The sequence below is a fragment of the Myotis daubentonii genome, chromosome 2, assembly GCF_963259705.1.
Source record: "Myotis daubentonii chromosome 2, mMyoDau2.1, whole genome shotgun sequence".
Taxonomy (NCBI): Eukaryota; Metazoa; Chordata; class Mammalia; order Chiroptera; family Vespertilionidae; genus Myotis; species Myotis daubentonii.
In genome coordinates, this window is record NC_081841.1 from 46899813 (window position 1) to 46917900 (window position 18088).

Genomic DNA, 18088 nt, shown 5'->3' on the forward strand with positions numbered 1-18088 from the left:
TAGAGTCTGTCCCTACACATTTGACCCCCTTTACCCATTTCACCCTCCCCTCTGACTACCTTCCTCTAAAAGCTACCAATCTGCTGTCTGTATCTATGAGTTTGTTTTTGTTTGTTTTATTTTATTTTTTATTACATTTATAATAGGTTTGCCTTAGCTGGTTTGGCTCAGTGGATAGGCTTTGGCCCACAGCCTGAAGGGTCCCAGGTTCGATTCTGGTCAAGGACACCCACCTCGGTTGCAGGCTTGATCCCCAGCCCTGGTCAGTGTGCTTGCAGGAGGCAACCAATCCATGTATTTCTCTCTCAATGTTTCTCTCTCTGTCTCTCCTCCTCCCTAAAAAAAATTATGTAAGTTTCAAGTGTACATTTCTATGATACATGTTCTGTATACTAGTATTGCATTGTGTGCCTACCACCCAAAGTCAGATCATCTTCCATCACCATATATTTGGCTCTCTTTACCTTTACCCCATCCTTCCTTCCCTCTGATAACCACCATACTATTGTCTGTGTCTGAGTTTCATTTTTATATACCGCATATCAATATTTGTTTCTTTTTTGTTTTCTGTTCCACATGAGTGAAATCATACGAATTTTGTCTTTTTCTATCTGACTTATTTCACTTAGCATAATACCTTCAAGTCCATTCATGTTGTCACAAATGACAATATTACATCTTTTTATGGCTGAGTGGTAATCCATTGTATACTAGTATATGTACCACAACTTCTTTATTCATTTATTAGTCAGTAGACCCTTACGTTGTTTCTATATTTTGGCTATTGAAAATAATGCCACAGTGAATATCTGTGTGCATATATCTTTTCAAATTAGTGTTTTCATTTTCTTCGGATAAATACCCAGAAGTAGAATTGCTGAATCATGTGGTAGTTCTGTTTTTATTTTTTTTGTGTGGAACCTCCATACTGTCTTACATAGTAGCTGCACCAATTTACAATCCCACCAACAGTGCACAGGGGTTCCCTTTTTTCCACATACCCACAAACACTTGCTATTTGTTGACTTTTTAATAATGGCCTTCCTGGCAGGTGTAAGGTAATATCTCATTGTGGCTTTGATTTGCAGGGTGGTTAGTGATGTTGAGCAACTTTTCACGTGTCTATTGTCCATCAGCATTTCTTTTTTGGACACATGTTTATTGAGGTCCACTACCCACTTAAAAAAATCTGATTTTTTTATGTTGAGTTGTATGAGTTCTTTTTATATTTTGAATATTAACCCTTTATCAAATACCTCATTTGAAAATATTTTCTTCCATTCAGTGGATTGTATTTTTATTTTGTTGTTGGTTTCCTTTGAACAGATGGATTCTTATATCTGATCTGCATCTGCAGTGAAAAACTTACAATATGTTTTTTGGGGGTTGAAGTATATGAAGTAGATCCAGCCTTACACAGATAGTCAGAAAAGACTTACATTTTATTTCATTTTTTAAAATATATTTTTTATTGATTTCAGAGAGGAAGGGAGAAGGAGAGTGAGATAGAAACATAAGTGATGAGAGAGAATCACTGATTGGCTGCCTCCTGCAGGCCCTCTACTGGGGATTGAGCCTGCAACCTGGTCATGTGCCCTTGACCGGAATCAAACCCAGGACTCTTCAGTCCACAGGCCAACGTTCTATCCACTGAGCCAAACTAGCTAGGGCAGAAAAGGCTTGTATTTTAAAGACTTGTTAGGCATTATAGATATTCTTCTTTGATACACATTAAAAGAATGTGGTAGTTTCATAAAGGCTGGTTGCAATGTGGAATGTAAAACCATATCAGTGAACTTTTTGTTTATTAAAAACCTATGTTACATTTTGAAACCCAAGCATGATTTTTATCACCATGCATAGGGCACCTGGAAAATACAGGTTCACTGAGTTAAGTAGCTCTTCTAAATGTTGACCTATTTTCTTATACAGTATAAAAGAAACTACATTTGTTAGCACATGTCCAGACTCATCAGAAAAGCCATGGAATATTGAGAAGCTGTCAAGTTCATTGGTGAATACAGGTTGTCTTAAATTCTAATACTTGCTTGAAAGCTCAAATTTTATCATTAGCAAAAATAGTGTCCGTTGTTTTCCTTGAAATGACAGTTTCATTGTCCGCTTCCTGGAATAATACCTGCCAAATACCCAAGTTTGTATAACTGCATTTTCTGTCAGTCATCTGTCAAGTGAAAGTAGTGTCTGTGTGAAAATTGGCAACTCAAAAATTGTGCAAACATTTTTCCTCAAGACAACCATTGTACTTGATGTGCAGAAGTGCTTTATGGATATTCTCATTTCTTCACACAGAATGTTACAAATCCATGTACTCAAGGGTCAAGATTTAATAAAGTGGACAACTGTTACAGCTTCATCAAGAACATTCTTACATGAATTACTTTTTTTTTTACTGTATGTGGTGGTGAAGAATACAGTGATGACCTATACAGTTTGGTACCATTGCTGAACTGTGCTAAGGCATTGGCAGTTTTACCCGCCATTGCTCTTGCACCATCACTGTGGATGTTAACACAGTGAGAAAGACAAATAACATCTTAGTATTATTATAAAAATGGTTGTGACCTCATGAGTCCCCTGAAAGGGTCTCAGGAATCTCCAGAAGTTCACAGACCCACACGTCAATTGGCATAAACAGTAGCACAGTGAAGCAGATGGAAACATGCACCCAAGTTGTTAGGAAGGCTTCATGGAAGAAGAATTGAGCTGGACCTTGAGCAGTTAAGATTTGGAAAGGAGGGAAGGCGAAGAAAAGGGTTTTCAGGAGAAAGGAATTATGTGAGCAAAGAACTGGAGGTGAGAAGCAACATGACATAGTCACAGCTCTGATTGGAAAGGATGGTTGGATTGGAGGGTTAAGAATGTTAGTTAATAAAAGGTGGGCTATAATCAGATTATGAAAGACGTTGACTTACCCTTTTGAAAAGTTTGCACTTTCTCCAGAGGTCACTGGGTGTAGCTGAAGGTGTTTGGATCCTGTGACTTGAGCATGTTGGCTTAGGAACACCCATAGTGTGGCAGTGTGTAAGGTGAACTGGCAAACAGGAGAAGTGGATGCAAGGAGACCGAGTGGGGTATTAATTGTAATTTAGGTAGTAAGAGTTAAGATCACAGACCAGAATGATGGCAGTAGATGGGAGAGAGTGAAAGTAACTGCTTCAGAGGTAGAAGAGATAGTAGAACTAAAAACAAAAAGTCAAAGGTTACCAATTTATTATATTTTATAACCCCAATTTCAGGCCAAGGACAGGCCAAGGGAGTAGATGAAAATGGGGTGTTTCTATATAAGGTCTAACATGAGACTTTTCCCTTCCCCTTCCAAATCACATGCTTCCCTTTTTTCTGAGAACAAGGGTTGTATCACAGAACACATTTCCTTTCTGCCCTGCCACCAGAGGCTTTGCGCCAAATGTCATGTTAAAATCACAACAATTTCAGTTGTCCCAATGGTTAGTACATGTTCTTCCTCCTACTTTCTCTGGCTCTGATTTTCTTTCTCTATTTATAATTCAATAATCTTATTTGTTTTCATTCTGTTTGGTGCCAGATGCCACAAGACCTCTTTCGAAATAGATTGAGGGGATGGGGAAAATATAACATAATGATAATATATTAACCTTTACCATATTTTATTCATTTGTGGAACCGGGCCCTCCCCTTCAGTCACGTTCTACTCAGAACCTGAAGAAAGCTAAAAAGCCTCTGATGTCCCAAACCAAAGCACTAAGGCTTCATTTCAAAGAAATTCAACAAATTCAGTTAATTTGGCAGTCCAATTCAAAGCAACAAATAAAAGAGTAGGGGAAGACCTATTAAAAACAGGTAAAATGGTAGCAAAAGAAGTGACCCTCATGCTTTGAGTATGACAGAGAAAGAACAAGATGCAGGTTGAATTTCTGATGGTTATAAAGTATGTGAATGCACCCAACAAAGCTAGAGGTCAATAAGGAACAGTTATGTGTTAAAATGGAGACACCAGCAACCATATTTGGCCTTTTACTACATTTCAGGATATGTATTATTGCTTTACATGCATCATTTCACTTACTCTTCACTGTAACCCTGCATTTTTTCTAAGGGTCTTATTTTTTATTAATCCATTCAGCCACCCTATGTCTTTTGTCCATTTACATTAAAATAATTAGTGATAGGTATGCCATTGCCATTAATTGTTTTCTGATTGTTATATACTTCTTCCCTTATTCTCTTGTATGTTGATAACTTTCTATAGTGTTGTGTTTAGATTCCTGTCTCTTTACTTCTTGTATCTCTTGTAGATTTTGTTTTGTGTTACCATGAACTTCATATATACCAAGCTATGTTTATATCAATTTATTTAAGTTGATGGTTGCATAAGTTCAAGTAGATTCAAATACATTACTACAATTTTACTAAACCCTCCATGTTGGTTCTTTTTTATATTTTGTGTGTGTGTATTCCTTAGTTTATTGTTTTAATTACATGTAATTTTTATACTTTTGTCTTTTAACCTTTGTACTAACTTTATAGTTGGTTGATCCTCTGCTTTTACTGTTTGACTTTGTCAGTAAGCATCTTTCTTATATTTCCATTTTTTTATTTTTTATTTTCTACTTAAAGAAGTCCCTTTGACACTTCTTCTAATACTAGTTTAGTGGTGGTGAATTCCTTTAGCTTTTTCTTGTGTGAGAAACTTTTTATATCTCCTCAATTCTAAATGATAGCCTTGATGGGTAGAGTAGTCTTGGTTGTAGGTCTTTGCATTTCATGACTGAATATTTAGTGCCAATCCTTTCTGTTCTGTGAAGTTCCTGTTGAGAAATCAGCTGACAGTCTTATGGAAGCTCACTTGTATGTAACTAACTGCTTCCTTCTTGTTACTTTTAAAATTCTCCCTTTGTCTTTAACTTTTGGTGTTTTAATTATGATGTGTCCTGGTGTGTGACTCTTTGGGTTCATCTTGTTTGGGATCGCTGAGTTTCCTGGGCTTGTATGTCTGTTTCCTTCTCCAGGTTAGGGAAGTTTCTTGTCATTATTTCTTTAAATAGGTTTTCAATCTTTTGCTGTCTTTCTATTTTTTGGTACCCAGTGATGCGAATGTTGGTACACTTGATATTGTCCCAAAGGTCTGTTAAACTATCTTCTTTTTTTTTAATTCATTTTTCCCCCCAAGTGGGTGATTTTTACTATCTCATCTTTAAGATTGTTGATTGAGTTCTCTATTCATCTATTCTGCTATTGATTTCCTCTAAAGTAGTCCTCATTTTTTATTTTGTAGTCCTTATTTTTGCCTAGCTTTTTTGTTGTTGTTGTTTTTTTTTTTGCTTTTCCCCCTTTTTTAAAGTTCTCACTGAGTTTATTTATTCTTTCTCTCAATTTATTGAACATTCTTATAACCAGTATTTTGAACTCTGTATGTGTTAGATTGTGTGTCTCCATTTCATTCATTTTCTCTTTTTGGAGTCTTGTCCTGTTCTTTCATTTGTGACATGTTTTTTTGTCTCTATTTTGGCTGGCTCCTGTGTTTATTTCTATGTATTAGGTAGATCTGCTGTGTCTTTCAGTCTTGTCAGAGGGGCCTTAATTAGTAGGTGTCCTGTGAGGCCCAGTGGCACAGCCTCCCTGGTCACCTGATCTGGATGCTCCAAGGGTGTCCTTTGTGTGGGTGAGTGCCCTCCTGTTGTAGTTGAGCTTTGATTCCTATTGGCACGTAAGTAGATGAAATTGACCCTCAGACTGACTGGCTGTGACTATAGTGGACAAGCTATTGTGTGTGAGTTGATTCCAGAGAGCAGGCAACTCTTCAGCAGGACTCTTGTGCCAGCTGCGTCTTCCCTTCAATTGTGTCATTTGTAGAGCTGTCTGGGTGGTGCTCCGGTGTGTTCTGAAGCTGTCCACCAGGTGTATTGGTTCTATAGCCTCTTAGGAGGGACCCAGGTGCAGGCCAAGGTCAGCTTCTGTTTGTGGCTTGCTTAGAGCCACCTGGTAGGAGCTACAAAATGATCTGCTGCTTGTGCTGTGCTTGGAGGTACTTGGTGGAGGCTATGCTGTGAACCAAAGCCAGTTTCCACTAGTGCCAGGCTTGGGACTCTTGGGTGGGCACCACAGTGTGACCTGAAGCCAGCCACCACTTGTGTCGGGCTTATGGCCACTTAGTGGAAGCTACATTCCAAGCCAACACTGGCCGCAGCTTATGCCTGCCTTAGAGCCATATGATGAGAGTTTACAATGCAAGTTGAGACTAGTCACTGATTGTTCCAGACTTGGGATCACTTAGAAAGATGTACAGGGCACACCAAGGCCAGACACTGCTTGTTTGGGATTTGTAGACCTTTGAGAGTTTTTAGGAAAGTTTGCAGTGCAAGGCAAGGCAGGCTACTTGTGTAGAAAAGTTGCTGGAAGTGTGCAAGTTGTATGTGGTGGGTTTTGGGGATTCGCCATGTTGGGGCAAATGGTGTTAGGTTAATGGAGACCTCCCCCTCCATTTGGCAACTGCCTATGTCAGGGCGGCTAGATGGGGGAAGGGCTCAACAAAGGACTATTGGTGCCTGCCTGTGCTTCCTTCCCTGGAGAGAGCTGCTCCAGCCCCTCCTCTCGAGCCCTTGCCCTGAAGCTAATCATTTCAGCTCCTCTCTACATTTCCCTGTGTTATTGAAGATGTGGCCCCTGTAAGCTTAGAGCAGGTGACTTTGTGAGTGAGCATGTCCATGTGCATTCCCCTCAAGAGGAATGTCTGGGACTCCAGCAGCCTTCCTTACATATAATCTCCACTGGTTTTCACAGACAAATGTTGTGAAGACTCCTTTTCCCAGCACTGGTGCCTCTGGCTGGTGAGCCTGATGTGGGGTTATGACCCTAGCTCCTCAGGGGGGACCGCCATAGCCAAGTTATCCCTTCTGATTCCTAATTATCTAGAGCAGGAGTCCTCAAACTACGGCCCACGGGCCACATGCAAATACAAATATTGTATTTGTTCCCGTTTTGTTTTTTTACTTCAAAATAAGATATGTGCAGTGTGCATAGGAATTTGTTCATAGTTTTTTTTTTAAACTATAGTCCGGCCCTCCAGTGGTCTGAGGGACAGTGAACTGGCCTCCTGTTTAAAAAGTTTGAGGACCCCTGATCTAGAGTGTGGGACCAGCCCATTCCACTTATCCACCCCTCCTACCAATCTCCTCCTGGCTTCTTTATATCATTAGTTATAACACTTTTGTTCAGGTAGTTATCAATGATGGTTGTTCTGTAATTTAGTTGTAATTTTGGTGTGGTTGTGGGAGGAGGCGAGCACAGTGTTTACCTCTCCTGCCATCTTGACTGAAAGTCAAAACCCATGTTCTTTATTCTTATTTTGGGCTCCCTTCATTTTTACCTCAATAATAATAAGAAGAATAGTGTAATAATAATATCTATGTTTAATATTCCCTCTTTGAGAAATAAAAAAATACTATATACTATATTTGAGAAAAATTTGAGCACAAAAAGCTTACAGGAACCTTTTGAAAATTGGTGTAAAGCTTATCAGAAAACTTACTGCCTTGGAGTACTTTATCTCTTGAAATTTTCTAATAACTGATGGGAGGAGGATTTTTTTTTAAGGTTTTTTATCTACTAGAGCCCTGGTGCATGAAATTCGTGCACTTGGGGCAGGGGTGGGGGCTCCTTCAGCCTGGTCTGCACTCTCGCAGTCTGGGAGCCCTTGGGGGATATCTGACTGATGGCTTAGCCGTCAGTTGGACATCTTTAGTGCTGCCATGAAGGTGGGAGAGGCTCCTACCACCGCTGCTGCGCTCACCAGCCTTGAGCCCGGCTTCTGGTTGAGCGCACTGACCACTAAGGGGGGGCTGCTCCTGTGTTGAGCATCCACCCCCTGGTGGTCAGTGCACATCATAGTGACCGGTTGTTCAGCCATTCGCTCGATTTGCATATTAGCCTTTTATTAGAGAGGATAGTTGTGTCATTGTTTTAAATGAGCCACTTGTTTTTTCTTTATTTTGTTTTGGAAACATATCTGCATCTTCTTTTTCATACCACAAATAATAGTCATTCTTGTAAACTGCATCTTGAGTTAAAGAAAAGTATCCTATATAATAAAAGAGAAACATGCAAATTGACCATCCCTCTGCTATGCTCAAGCCACACCCACCAGCCAATCAGGAGCAGTATGCAAATTATCCCGACTAAGATGGCAGCGGCCACGGAGCTGGAGTGAGCAGGAGGCTTGGGTTGCCCCCGGTGATAGAGGAAGCCAAACTTCCCACCTGCCCTGGCCAGACCTGGGCTCTGCTCAAGGCTACAAAGTTTCAATTACAGAAGATAAATAAATCCCAGGAAAAAGAAAAAAAGGAGAGGCCGGGAGCTTGGGTCGCCAGGGGGCGTGGCCAGTCTGAAAACGGCCATCAGCCCCTCAACCAGGCTGGCCAGGCCCCCCAGTGGGGATCCCCACCCTGAAGTGGGTGTGCCAGCCTGAAAACAGCCCTCAGCCCCTCACCCAGTCTGGCCACACCCCCATGGGGTGAGGGTCCCCACTGGGGGACTTGACCAGCCTGCAAACAGCCATCAGCCCCTCACCCAGGCTGGCCAGGCACCCCAGGGGGACCCCCACCCTGATCCGGGACACTTTTCAGGGCAAACCAGCCAGCCCCCACCCATGCACCAGGCCTCTATATAATAAAAGGGTAATATGCAAATTGACCCTAACAGCAGAATGACTGGGGATGATTGGTCACTATGACACACACTGACCACCAGGGAGACAGACGCTCAATGCAGGAGCGGCCCCCTAGTGATGAGTGCACTCCCACAGGGGGAGCTCTGCTCAGCCACAAGCCAGGCTGACGGCTGCCAGCACAGCGGTGGTGGTGGGAGCCTCTTCCACCTCCTCAGCAGCGCTAAGGATGTCCGACTGCAGCTTAGGCCTGCTCCCTGCTGGCAAGTGGACATCCCCTGAGGGCTCCCGGGCTGCCAGAGGGATGTCTGACTGCCAGCTTAGGCCCGATCCCCTGGGGGGTGGGCCTAAGCCAGCAGGTAGACATCCCACGAGAGGGCACAGGCCAGGCTGAGGGACCCTCTTAGGTGCACAAATTTTTGTGCACCAGACCTCTAGTTATCTATATAAAACATTAACCAGCTGATAGGAGTTGTCACAATCCTTTGCTTTGCTGGGCACAAGATGCTCTGATTTGTTTTTCTTTCTCTTGCGTTGAATGAGGTTGCAGCCATCAATTCCCAGACAAGTGGTCTGAGAAGATTATAGCAAAGGGATACATGTGACATAACAGTTTGACAAGGGAGTTACAGTTAATGACAGGACTCTTGTGCTGTAAACCCTGAGCAGCTGACACACTAAAAATAACTCAGGGTAGTCCTTAGATTGGCAGCGGAAACCTCCTGTGAAAGATGAAGAGCTTTCTGGGAATGACGGATTGTAATTTTAAGGGATTCTGCAGAAAAAGAGTTTTACAGGAACCTGGTAAAGAGCTTAAGTCTTGTTGCCTTACTTACATCTTCAATTGTACCTTACATATCTTCTTCAGCTCAACAGTCTGAGTAGCTATGGCTTGAAACTCTCTTTTCTGTTCATTCTCAGATTATAGTCACCTATGAGATTGGCTCTTCATTCAAAAGCATAAAATTTTAGGGACTACAGCTATGGATTTGGTGAATGGGAAGTACCAGTAAATATTTCTGAGTCATAATCAGTTACTTTTTCTAGAATTGAAAATAAATATATGAAGACATTTGAGATACTATTAAGAGGAATAAGAACATAGGTGGAGTGGAACATGTGGTTTTTAAGTCAAGCTAAAATTATTATTCTTTAAGACTAAAGATCTTAAAGTTGTAGATAGAATATTGTGAAAGTCCTTTAAGTCATGAAGGATCTTATTGTAGCAAAATTATTTTGGTTCTAACCATAATATAAGATTAGGAGCTATTTCTTAAAGGTCCAAAAAATGTAATTTAGAACAACCATCTTGTGTAGGTGGAAAACCTACACAGTTTCTTCCTCATCCTGGGTGGTGTGTCTCAGTGGTCCTATACACTGAAGGGTCACAGGTTCGTTTTCCAGTCAAGGCACATACCCAGGTTGCAGGTTTGATCCCTGATTGGAATACATACAAGAGGCAACTGATAGACTTTTCTCTCTCACATTGATGTTTCTATCTCTCCCTCTGTCCCCTTTTCTCTCTCTGAAATTAATAAAAACATATTGTTGGGTGAGGATTAAAAAACAACAACAACAAAAACCCCAGCCCTAGCTGGTCTGAAGGGTCCCAGTTTCAAGTCCAGTCAAGGGCACACGTAACTCAGGTGCAGCTCAATTCCTGGCCCTGGTTGGGGGCACATGCAAGAAGCAACCAGTCAATGTGTCTCACATACATGTTTCTATCTGTTTTTCGCCCTCCCTCCCTTCCACTCTCTCTACAAATCAGTGGAGAAATATCCTCAGTTGAAGATTTAACAACAACAAGAAAAACATTCTTTCCCCAGGAGGTGGTGCAACCTGAAAATGATAATAGGTTAAAAATTGTTTTAGGTAAATGGCTGAATGTTAAATCTATAATGGGATATTAAAGCAAAGCAAGACATTTTGAAACCTTAAGAGGTTAGCCCCTGGAAGATAATCATCCTCACAAATTCCTGTTGTACCACTTGTCTTGTTTTAATATAGCTATCACTTTATTGTTCCTAAGATTTTATTGGGCATATCTTATAGCTTAATCTCACCCACAGTTCTTTCACCAGTGTTACCACTGCCAGATGAGAGCAGTGCAAACAGATGATAGCTTTTTCTAGAAAAGGAAAAGTATGAAAATCACCACTAAAGGCATTTTCACATTTTTTTCTTTTCCTTTTCTTTTTTGACTTGACTTTACTTGTTCCCCTTCCTTTCTGCAGATCATCTTTAAAGAAGGATAAACTGAGGTTTTAAAATGGTAAAAAGCCTGTGGGGAAATAGGAAAGCCAAAAAAGTTTGAAATGATGCTCATTGAAAATCCTGGTTCCAACTCTTAGCTGTGGGTTTAAGGAAAAGGTTCAGAGCCCTACTTCTATGAGAAGGCTCCAAAGTAAGCATATGACCTACCCTGCTTCCTTACCTCCTTTTCAGCAAGTTTTATTTTAAAAGCCATGTCAAAGTTCTATATTCATATTTCCTATGGCCCAGTTCAGAAATTTTAAGAATATAATATTTAAAATCATATGAGAACTCCACTTGATGAAACTACTGCTTCCTCGGCATAGGCCAGAGGGAAATATTTCACAGTAATCACTCGACATCTGAAATGCAGTGCCCTAATAACAGATCTCTAAAGTTTATGTTAACACAGGCAAAGAGAAATAAAGGCCAAATGCGTATACCAAATGAGGAAGCCGTGGGCCGCGAACATTCCCTCGTGTGTGAACAGAAAAGGAAAAAGCAGCAGCAGCATTTTTATGGGCAATCGAATTATATTTATGTGAACCACATTTACCCCTGATGAGACATGACTAAAAATAACAAGTTCAGCTATTTGAGAACTGGTTATAGCCATTTCCCAATATAAAATAGCAAGACTTTTTTAAAGAATTTGTACATCAGTTCTTAATTTGTAACAGGAGTCATGTGCACACCAAATAGTAGGTTCTAAATCTAAAGAAATATCTGAGTCAAAAGATATAACTGACATTTGGTAGTTCCACAGGCCACGTACACTCTATTGGGAAGTGCATGCAGGGAGGTGGGGGCAGGGCGGGGACCTTGTAACACCAGCATGGCGCCTTCTAGTTAAACCTCAACATTGCTGAAGCCAGGACTGCTGTCAGTGCCCTAGACTATTTCTCACTTTTCCTTTGGGGACTGACTTGGTATTTTTATGGGTCTCTTTTATATTACCATTTAATCATTTGCCTATATGGTTTTTGGGCTCTCAAGAGAATTTACTGGAAAGTGATTGCATGATAAGATAGTTCAGTTAAGTCAAGAATCATAATAGGCACTTCACAAAAGCAGTAATTCAGTTGGGCAGTCCCCATAAAACTGTTAGCGTTCTCTAGTTAAAAAATGCAGATGTAAAAATTGACCATCCTGGGAAGAGTGAAAAGGATTGCTATCTAGTGATGGTGGGTGAAGGCACGTTCATCCTCTGCTGGTGGAAGTGTCCATTTTTATAAATAGTATTTTGAATGACAGTTTAGCAACCTACATATCAAAAGTTCCTAAGAAGGCCATGCTAGTTAAAATCTGCCTCTAGAATTCAGCCTAAGGGAATTGTAATTGAACATGTGCACAGATACATATGCACAAAGATGCTCATTGCAGCAGTGTTGATAGAAGCAACAAATTGGAAGCAACTTATGCATTCATCAGTGAAGACACTGTTTAACTAAATTATATTGCAGCTATTAAACGTGATGATGCAGAGCTTAATATAAAGCTAGAAAATCTCTATGATGGATGTATATGAAACTATAATATATACTGTATGCTACCATCTGGTTAGTGTGTGTGTGTGTGTGTGTGTGTGTGTGTGTGTGTGTGAGAAACCCTAAAAAGATGTACTCCAAAATAAGTTCTGCTCATCTCTGGGAAATGGGATTATATATGACTTCTATTATTTTTTTTATACTTTTCTCTATCTTCAGAATTTTTTGTATTGAGTATATGTTACTTTTATTGTCAGGCGGGAAAAAGCTATTTTTATTCTGAGACAAAAATAAGCCAGGCTCCTGCTACATGCAAAGTGTCAGCAGAGAACTCCGGGTGAACAAGACTTGGCTATTGACTTTCAGAATATAGTAGTGTGGTTAATGCACCCTCCTCCTCAAATGGGCCCTTTCCCACCACACTTCCATTCCGGCAACACTGTCCTGAATGCCTGGGTCCCTTTAAAAGCATGCTCACTCATCCCCTGCAGCATGTCATTTACTGGGCTGACTGCCCGTGTGGCGCCCCTGTGTGTCCGTGAGCCTCTCCTTATCCCTGGCTAATATCTAACTTATTTTTCTCCCCTGCTACACTTCTCACAGTATTAGTCTTTCCCCCTTCAGTGTTCAGTTTTTTGTAGCTCCAGTTCTTGGTTGTTTTTCTTTGCACTTTGCATTTTCTCACCTTCGGGTGTTCTTACGGTCTGGGGAGGTGATGTACCAGCGGTTGCCAACCTTTCAGACCTCACGGACCACCAGTGGTCCACGGACCACCAGTTGGCGACCGCTGCTCCAAAGGTTTCCTTAAACCAGCGGTCGCCAACCTTTTTGACCTCATGGACCACCAGTTGGCGACCGCTGCTCTAAACATAAGCAATAAAATTCGACCTATTGTCTCTTGTATTTTCAGAAATTTTGCACAATTGTGTAAAGTGGAAAAAAGTTCCACTGTTATGCCTTGAATCTGCCTGAACTCTGCTGCAGTCAGGGAAAACATTTCAGAATATATCTCTCATTCATAACTGCATGACATGTACATATAAGACTATATGTAGTATGTCCCATATTGTGTGAGAGTTAAATATTTACATAAAGGCTTTTGCCTCTAAATGTTTGTTTCCCTAAAGCTTGCTATGTGCATGGGTTCAGGATTTAAAAAGAAATTGAAGATCCTCTATTTTCACTGTCGTCCTCTGCTCTGATTTAAGTTTGTTTTTCTTTCTGTTGTGTATTTCTTGGAATTAATTATTTTGTTTTGCTAGTCTTAGAGACGGCAGAGAGCCACATGTTTTTTCCACATTCACCTATCAGTTGCTCTTTAATTGTGTTTTAATACTGTTTTCCATAGCGTAATTCCTTAACTGTTATTGTTAGCCAATAAACCTTCCTTGCATCCTCCTCTGTGTAGAGGTCAAGACCATTAGCCCAAATAGTCCTGGAATGCTCTCTAGTCTCATAGTCAGTGAATAGTTTATTTGGAAATTCTAGAGATACAATCAGATAATATCACTTGCTGCCCAAGGCATATTTCCAACACCCTTACACAGAAACGAGAATTTGAGCCAAGATCCCAGCCTGACTACTTTTTATCCAGATCTGGGACAAACATCAGCATTTTAAACGCTAGGAGTAGGGACCTGTGTTGTGAAATGGGACTCCAATCTTGATTTGCAGGGTTAGATGAGACACTTGAGAAGTGTTGGGCAGAGGTTAAGCAGGGGGTTATTTCATGGACCCGCCAGGTGCTGACGATGCTTGGGATTTCAGGGCTGCTCACCTGTAACCGACCTCCCTGAGCACTGAGAGGAAGGCCACTCAGGCAGGTTCCCCCAGGTTCTCTCTTACTCCGGCCCTTCTCTCCCTGCCCAGGAAGCATGCATGTGACCTTTCATTTTTTGAAGAATGCCATCCTGTCGAAGGGGAAGTCCAGTGCCATATTTCATTCAGAGACTGCCTATGAGAAGTTTTCCTACCAAGTAATTTCTGGAAAATATTTATCTTTGGACTTGTTTGTCCTCTGGGACAGCGATTTTCAACTGTTGTGCCATAAGAATTTTTAAAACATGCAATACCTGACTGTTTAGTCAGGGGCACTGACCTCTTTTCCTTAGATTGTCCAATTAAAAAATGACAACAGCCAACACAACACTAGCTATCCAATGTGAATGAATCATTACTCTATACCCATATTTTTTGTAAGATAGGCAAAATATGTATTATTTGGTATGCTGCAGAATTTTAGTAATTGTTTTATGTCGTCCATGAGATGAAAAAAAAAAAAAAAAAGTTGAAAATCGCTGCCCTAGGACTTCCTTTCTCAACCACTTGTCCTATAGTACGGAGGTCTCAACCACTCCAGGGACAGGACTGGTACCCACACATGCTTCCTGGCCAGTTACAGAACAGAGAGTTCATCCACCCAGCACTAGCACAGCCAAACATGGGACACTGAGAACTGCAGTGGGGAAATATTGCCAATTTTATTATAAATGGCTCCACCCAGGAGAACGGGAGGCTACTGCTCAAAATCCCAGACTCCCTGACGGTGTGTAGGTTTCAGATCATGTAGGGCAAAATCAGGAGACATCGGGGGTTAAGGTTAGGGTTGTTCTGGGAGCTGATTGGTCAGAGGCGAGTTAAGGGTGATGAATAATGTCTTCAGGTCTTGAAGACAGCTCTGGGGTCTGTTCCAGGGTTCCTCTGTCTGGTTTTATGGGCAAGTAGCCAGGAGCTCATTCCACCTTAGGGCTCAGGAACTAAAACATAGGTAGGTCAAGATGTTATTTTTAGCCTACCAAAGGAGGAAGAAAGAGAAAGGGGGTAGGGGGGGTAAGGGGGAGAGATTATTCCTAGAGCTAGAATTTAAAGCCAAATTTAATCAAAGTCGTAGGACCCTTGATTTTACCAATAGCAAAAATAAATAAATAAATAAATCATTTTTTTCATGTTCTCAAAGTCATAACTCTAGCTTGAAAGCACTGGGCAGAGTCATTTTACTGCTCGCATTTTTTATCCTGATTTGGTTAAGGAGGATCCTGCCCTTTTCCACTCTTTTGTTGAAGTAGCTTCACACAAATAAAAGGAGAGAAGCCAGCTGAGAGGAGGGAGGCCTGGAAAACATCACTTGCGTAAATCGCATGTGACCTCCTTCCTAGTCTCTTCTCCACTGTGTGGCTAAGCCCTCATTTCTCATGTCTCCCCTGGCTCAGACCAAGCGCCTCCTCTTCATCCCCGTATGAAATGAAATGTCTCTGCCGAAACCAGGGGCAGAAGTGGACAGGTCATGGTTCTGCAGTGGTTGGCAGCATTGCTCTACTTCATTGCATATATCAACAGGTGAACATAGGTAGGCCTTTTAACCAACCACTGTCGCCTTTAACTGTTAGTACAGTGTTAGGTCAGGCCACTACGAATGGGTAAATGAATACTAGATTAGTGGAATGTTCTCTCCTTAGTACCCGAGCGGGCAATGGGTGTGAATAGACGTAGGGTTTTATAGACCCCAAACTGTAATTAGAAATTTGCTTGATGTTTTTTCCAGTAAGAAAGAAGTATTAACAGATAGTGATTCTGTTGACTTCCTTGGCACTGAAAACATTTGTCTAAGACCCTCAGGGTGATGATTAGTAAGTCACCCAGATGAGTATAAGGATAGATAAATTTTTTAGATGGAAAATCAGTAACCATATGTAAGCTCTGATCTGGAAAGTGATTTTACCTGATAAATGTTAAGCCTTCTTATCAAGTTTTTTTAAAAAAAAATTTTTTAAATTTAAGCTGCTGAACAGGAAGAGTCAGTCATGTGTCAAGGGTTTTTGTATTTCATCTTGGTGCCACTTGACCTGGTAGAAAAGACTAAAGATAAAATTTTTAGTAGTTCTAAGAGAAGGCATGGAGACCAGGACATGAATAATCAGTCAGTCATTTAAAGAAGATGCTCTGTATTTACCCTGAGAAATTATCAAAATTTTACTTGATATAAAGCAAAAGCTTAGGAGAGGAATTTTTTTCCCAGTTTTCTTTCATTTCTGTCTGGTTCGGGGAGTTAGGCCTGTAATAGAATGTATCACTGAAAAATCCAGCTTTTTTTTTTTTTAACTTTTGTTCATACATCAGCCTTCTTTATTTAGTTCAGTTCCCTTGTTTATTACACATTTGTTCCAGCCCAGCATTTAGTTTCTCTCTTCTTCCCAGTTGCCTAGTAGAATGTCTTCTGCCAAGAGATGGGAAACCTGGATTTCATAGCCATAGAAAGTTGGCACCTTTTCCCTGGCACTGCATTCTAATAACACCGTATCAGAGTTTGACCTAGTTATTTCTCACAGGCGGCTACTGCCAAGTCCATTGGGGTTTTCCTCCAAAGAAATGGCATGGTCTTCTGTCGCATAACAGAGACCTGTGTGCAGACCAGATTGCCTGGGAGCTAGCTGCCAACCTGTGCAGCCATCGGCCATCCAGGAAAGAGTGCCTGGAGTCGTGTGCGAATGTGGTTCTCATTCCAGGCCTGATTCTTCAGAACGTAACTTCATTGAGCTCCTGCTGGACACCACCAGCGGCAACATAATGTGGGCAATAGAGAGCAAGCTGCTTTTGTACACTTTACCGACTTCTGCAATGATGATCAGGTCTTTGTGACTCTGTTCCACCTGTCTCACCTACTGTTTTCCTCTCTGAGAACTCCCTTCCCCCTTCTTAACATTTTTCCTCTAGCAGCCGCCCTGGTTGTCACCAATGGTAACATCTTCATTGAAAGGAAGAGAAATCAAAGTGGTTTCAAGGACTCTGTAGCTGAAATGAAAAATACAGGGCTTAGCACTTTTGTATAGCTTTAAATACTCTAAAACAGTGGTTCTCAACCTTCCTAATGCTGCGACCCTTTAATACAGTTCCTCATGTTGTGGTGACCCCCAACCATAAAATTATTTTCGTTGCTACTTCATAACTAATTTTGCTACTGTTATGAATAGTAATGTAAATATCTGATATGCAGGATGTATTTGCATTGTTACAAAATGAACATAATTAAAGCATAGTGATTAATCACAAAAACAATATGTAATTATATATGTGTTTTCCGATGGTCTTAGGTTACCCTTGTGAAAGGGTCGTTCGACCCCCAAAGGGGTCGCGACCTACAGGTTGAGAACCACTGCTCTAAAAGAACACTTATTGGTTTTAAATCGGTGAAATTGCAAATAGAAGAGTTGGATAGTGGCCTGAGGCAATGAAGTGCCTCTTCAATGCCTTAGCTAGGGGAGATCTCAAGGCACAACCACTGTTTGAGGTTAGAGTCCCTGGTTGAATGAGGCTGAGATGTAGGTGCTTGGAGCTAGGTTACAGCAGCAGCAGCAGCAGGCCTTGCGTTGGTGAATGACCTGTTAAATGGGAGGAGTTTCGAATACTGATAAACCTTCACAGGCTCCCTGGTGGAAAGAGGAAGGGAATCACAAGCACCAGGTTGGGTATGTTTAGCAAAAATATACATCTCAAAGGTGTGAAGAAAAGCAGGAAGTGGTGATAAAATTAGGTGATTTTTGTACTAATTGATGGTGAATGCAGAGGAGAATTAGTCACATTTAATGATTAAGAAGTTCTACCAAATGACTGCAAAATGCAGTCTCCCCACGAGTTTTTAATTTAAAAAAACTGAAAAATTAAAAAAATATTACTTAGTTAAAAAGCAGTC

General features: G+C 41.0%; 1 protein-coding gene across 3 annotated transcripts in view; it reads left to right on the plus strand.

The window, feature by feature from the left end:
* The window catches only part of ANO6 (anoctamin 6), a 191664-nt gene that overhangs the window by 102882 nt on the left and 70694 nt on the right, over window positions 1-18088 (plus strand). The gene's annotated exons all lie outside the window — the stretch shown is intronic.